The following is a 6,000-nucleotide window of genomic DNA, read 5'->3' as shown; positions in this document are numbered from 1 at the left end:
GGGAAAATTTTCTCTCTTAACTTTTCATAGCTTGATCATTGACCAATTAAAGTTCTCAAATACTATTAAAAATAAATAAAATTTTATTAGACTTTCACAAATTACTTATAATTATACTTGTAAAAGAATTATAAAAAGAAAAATGGGGGTTCATGGGGATTTTTTTAAGACATTCAAATGGATAAAACCAGAGGATTCCGTAAATCTGACAAAAGTTTCAAACCATGACCAGCAGACATCCTTAAGGGGGTAGATTTGGTATATGGGAGACAACTCTTACAAATGTATTGAAAGTTATTAGTGCGTTTTAACATAGCAGTAAATTAAACAATGATCAAGCATTTATGTTGTTTACATTTAGCTGTGAGAATGATGCAGACAGATCTAGTAAGCTGTTCATGCTTGACACCACCAAACATTAAACTAACGAACTTTTTTTTAATAATGTGGATAAAAAGGTAGAAAATTTCCATTCATACATGAAATGCTTAAAAAAACACCAATGAACTGAGTCTGATGAGTTCTGGAGCAACTTTACTGACTAAAGGACCCTGTTGCATCATTATAGCAAAAAAATCTTGGAAGTTTTAAGAAATTCGATTTGAACATATGAATTAAATAATGAAGTAATATAGTTTTATTGCTAAGTCATTGATGCAGAGTTTGTACTTACTGTTTGTGGGTTTTTTCTATATAAAAGGCTATAATCTAGAAGATATGATCTAAACATCAATCCTAGTACTATATAAAAAAGAAGATGTGGTATGATTGCCAATGAGACAACTATCCACAAAAGATCAAAATGACACAGAAATTAACAACTATAGGTCACCGTACGGCCTTCAACAATGAGCAAAGCCCATACCGCATAGTCAGCTATAAAAGGCCCCGATAGGACAATGTAAAACTATTCAAACGAGAAAACTAACGGCCTTATTTATGTAAAAAATGAACGAAAAACAAATATGTAACACATAAACAAACGACAACCACTGAAATACAGGCTCCTGACTTGGGACAGGCACCTACATAAATAATGTGGCGGGGTTAAACATGTTAGCGGGATCCCAACCGTCCCCCTAACCTGGGACAGTGGTATAACAGTACAACAAAGAACGAACTATAAAAATCAGTTGAAAAAGGCTTAACTCATCAGAAGGACAAAAATACAAGTGGACGTGGCCCGGTACTTATACATCCCGACACAAAAAGACACAATGAACAGATCTGAGAGTACTCGCAGTTATCTGACAGCTAGTTCAAAGCCACTAACAACTAATAAAAAAATCATGTAACTAAGACTAAAGTATCAATCCGTACACATCCAATATCCAATGGATTTAGTGTAAAGACGTCATAAACAGCCAGAGAAAAACATGACCTTGTGCAATGCCAAGTTACAGGTATCGACAGATTGTAGATGCATGAATATGTATATGCATATAACATACTAGTAATATTTAGTTAGCTTTTAATTTACTGATAACAAAATCAATATTTATACCAATAAAAAACAATATTCAATGATCTTATTACAGTGTTGAATAGGTAACCTTTTAGAACAAGTTTATTTAAAGGAGCGACAAGTTTACAAGGATCATTTCTAAATTTCCGGGCACGGTTAACAACATTTCCGTAAAAATGAGGATGCGCTATCCCGTTTGAAATAAGTTTTCTACAGGTACAACCAAACTTCAAAACCAAATCTTTAAGTAATTTATGGTAACGATATCCCTGGTTTAATAATTTACCAGTAATACATAGGTTGCGTTCGTTAAAATCAAAAACGTCACAACAGACACGGGCATAGCGAACAAGTTGTGAAATATAAACACCGTAATATGGTGCCAAAGGAACGTCACCATCTAAAAATGGAAATTAACAATAGGGAACGAGAAGTCGTCTCTTTTGTCGTAAATTTTAGTGTGGAGTTTCCCGTTTAAAACCTAAATTTCTAAATCCAGGAAAGGACAGTTATTACCGAATAAATTTGATTTATTTAAAGTAAGTTCCTTGGGGTAAATTTCTACAAGCTTATGTTAATAGATAATCTACATTAACACAAAGATAGTACTTAGATAGTAAAAGACTGCCAAAGCAATCAATTCTGATAGCGTCTGCTATTGATGACAGGGGCATTTTGTAGTCTGGGGAGAGAAACCAATAAATAGTTGTGATAAAACATCATGTCAACTCGTCCCATTAAGATACTCGTCCCATACTGAATGTTACTGTTTTTCCTTATAAAATTAATTACTTATCAATACGTTTACTAAGACAAATATTCTGTTTTCATTTCAGATATTAACGAATGTAAACCAAACCCTTGTAAACACGGAGCATCATGTATGAATGAAGTGAATGGTTACACGTGTGTCTGTCGACCAGGTTACCATGGAAAGAACTGTGAAATAGGTAATATCATTATTAAGATTGTTTTTTTCAACAACAATATTGATGCAAAATTTATAAATCAACTGTTTTCCAAACTTTTAAAATTTGAATAAAAACAATGAATTTTTATCTGAGGAACAGATTATTTTAGTTTACTTTAGCAATACTTTTTTGAATTGTAGGTCCATAACGCTTGTAAAGGTGTAATACCACCATTGATTTTCCTCTGTTAGTCTTTGTTGAATTTTCACTTTTCAAAAAAAATGTGCTGAATTTATTTTTGTTTCAAATAAAGAAATACTTGGCATGAGTAAAGTTTTATCCTGTCCAGTACTATAGAAAAAAATTCTCATAACATTCATTGCATATAAGAAAATAACCATCACTGGAATTGAACCAATCAAATTTCTCCCCTTATTTTATCTGTGCACAAGGTTTAGAAGTCTATAGAAATCCCAGATAAATAAATACTGGTGCTTTGAAATACCCAACACATATATTTATGTCACAGACATGTGTTATTGCAATAAAATGTAGGATTAACTACCTACAACTGTCAATTTCAAGGGATTTTTTTTCTTCCTACTTTCGTATACAACCGGATGTGACGTACCATAATTTGGTGGTATTACACCTAAACAGTGTTTACCTTTTAATTCGTTTTACTCGATCGTCAATAATGAGTTTTTATTAGGCGAAACGATCGTCTGACAAACAATATTTTAAGCCGGTATCAATTATTATTTTTTATAATAATGAATATTATTGCATTTACTAGGACAAATAGTCTGTTTTCATTACAGATATTAACGAATGTAAACCAAACCCTTGTAAACACGGAGCATCATGTATGAATGAAGTGAATGGTTACAAGTGTGTCTGCAAACCAGGTTACGAAGGGAAGAAATGTGAAATAGGTAATATCATTAGCAAGATCGTATTTTTCAACCAGTGGTATGTCATGTGCATTAGATAAGCAACCACTTCGGTTTTATCATGTTTATAGTCATTTAAAAAAAATACTGTTTACAAAAGTATGAATTGTTCTAAATAATGATGTTTTTATCCGTGGCAGAAAACCCTAGACGTATAAGGCACAACTTTTGGTCCTCAATGCTCTTCAATTTTGTACTTGTTTTGGGTTTCGAAGCGTCACCGGTTAGTCTTGTGTGGACGAAACGCGCGTCTGGCGTATTAAATTAAATACCTAGTACCTTTTGTTAGCTGTTATTCGTGTGTTTCTCTGTCCTTAATTTTCTCCCATTTAATTATATTGTAGTCCTATCATGTAATGTTGTCATTTTAATGTTATATTCAACATAGCCATAAAAGCGGGAGGTTTGACTTGCCACAAAATAAGATTAAACCAACCATTTTTTCCTTCAAATGTCCTGTACCAAGTCAGGAAAATGGTCATTATAATATTATGAATCGTATTTGTGCGTGTTACATTTTATTGTAGTGTTTATGTTGTGTCGTAGAGTTCTTCTCTTATATTTTATATGTTTCCCTCAGTTTAAGTTTGTAACCCGGATTTGTTTTTTTTTCAATCGATTTGTGAATTTCGAACAGCGGTTCACTCCTGTTGCCTTTATGTACAATATTTTAAGCTGGTATCAACAATTGTTTATTATGATTATGATTATTATTACATTTAAATAGACAAATACTCTCTTTTCATTACAGATATCAACGAATGTAAACCAAACCCTTGTAAACACGGAGCATCATGTATGAATAAAGTGAATGGTTACACATGTGTCTGCAAACCGGGTTACGAAGGAAAGAACTGTGAAATAGGTGATTTCATTATCAAGATTGTCTTTTTCAACAATGGGTATATCATGTGCGATAGATAAGCAACCACCTCGGTTTTACAATGTATATCTATTATATAGTCATTTTTATTAAAACCTGTTTGCAAAATTATGAATTATTCTAAATAATAAGGATGTTCTTATCCAAGGCAGAAAACCCTAGAACTATAAGGCACAATTTTTGGAATTTTTGGTCCTCAATTCTCTTCAATTTTGTACTTGTTTTGGCTTTCGAACTTTTTTCATCAGAGCGTCACTGGTTAGTCTTGTATGGACAAAACGGGCGTCTTTCGTATCAAATTTGTATACCTAGTACCTTCTGTTAGCAATTATTCACGTGTTTCGATATGCTATACGTTCTCTAATTTATTTGTATTGTAGTCCTGTCATGTAATATTGTCCTTTTAATGTTATATTTAACATTGCCATAAAAGCAGGAGGTTTGGTATTCCACAAAACCAGGTTCTACCCACCATTTCTTTCTTAAACTGTTCTATACCAAGTCAGGTAATGACTATTGTTATATTATAGGTGTTATATTATAAGGTTGTGTTTCTGTTGTGTTGTAGTCTTTCTTATATTTGACATATTTCCTTTAGTTTTGGGTTGTAACCCAGATTTGTATTTTTTTCAATCGATTTGTGAATTTCGAATAGCAGTTCACTACTGTTGCCTTTATTTACAATATTTTAAGCTGGTATCAACAATTGTTCATTATGATTATAATTATTATTACATTTAAATAGACAAATACTCTCTTTTCATTACAGATATCAACGAATGTAAACCTAACCCTTGTAAACACGGAGCATCATGTATGAATAAAGTGAATGGTTACACGTGTGTCTGCAAACCGGGTTACGAAGGAAAGAACTGTGAAATAGGTGATTTCATTATCAAGATTGTCTTTTTCAACAATCGGTATATCATGTGCGATAGATAAACAACCACCTCGGTTTTACCATGTATATCTATTATATAGTCATGTTTATAAAAACCTGTTTGCAAAAGTATGAATTATTCTAAATAATAAGGATGTTCTTATCCAAGGCAGAAAACCCTAGAACTATAAGACACAATTTTTGGAATTTTTGGTCCTCAATTCTCTTCAATTTTGTACTTGTTTTGGCTTTCGAACTATTTTCATCAGAGCGTCACTGGTTAGTCTTGTATGGACAAAACGGGCGTCTGGCGTATCAAATTTGTATACCTAGTACCTTCTGTTAGCTATTATTCACGTGTTTCGATATGCTATACGTTCTCTAATTTATTTGTATTGTAGTCCTGTCATGTAATGTTGTCCTTTTAATGTTATATTTAACATTGCCATAAAAGCAGGAGGTTTGGTATTCCACAAAACCAGGTTCTATCCACCATTTCTTTCTTAAACTGTTCTGTACCAAGTCAGAAAAATGACTATTGTTATATTATAGGTGTTATATTATAAGGTTGTGTTTCTGTTGTGTTGTAGTTTTCCTCTTATATTTGACATATTTCCCTTAGTTTTGGGTTGTAACCCAGATTTGTATATTTTTCAATCGATTTGTGAATTTCGAATAGAGTTCACTACTGTTGCCTTTATTTACAATATTTTAAGCTGGTATCAACAATAATTATTTATTATAATAATCATTATTACATTTACCTAGACAAATACTCTCTTTTCATTACAGATATCAACGAATGTAAACCAAACCCTTGTAAACACGGAGCATCATGTATGAATGAAGTGAATGGTTACAAGTGTGTCTGTAAACCAGGTTACGAAGGGAAGAACTGTGAAATAGGT

This window comes from Mytilus galloprovincialis, chromosome 10 (assembly GCF_965363235.1).
Source record: "Mytilus galloprovincialis chromosome 10, xbMytGall1.hap1.1, whole genome shotgun sequence".
NCBI classification, from domain to species: domain Eukaryota; kingdom Metazoa; phylum Mollusca; class Bivalvia; order Mytilida; family Mytilidae; genus Mytilus; species Mytilus galloprovincialis.
Note: the sequence above shows the minus strand (reverse complement) of the source record.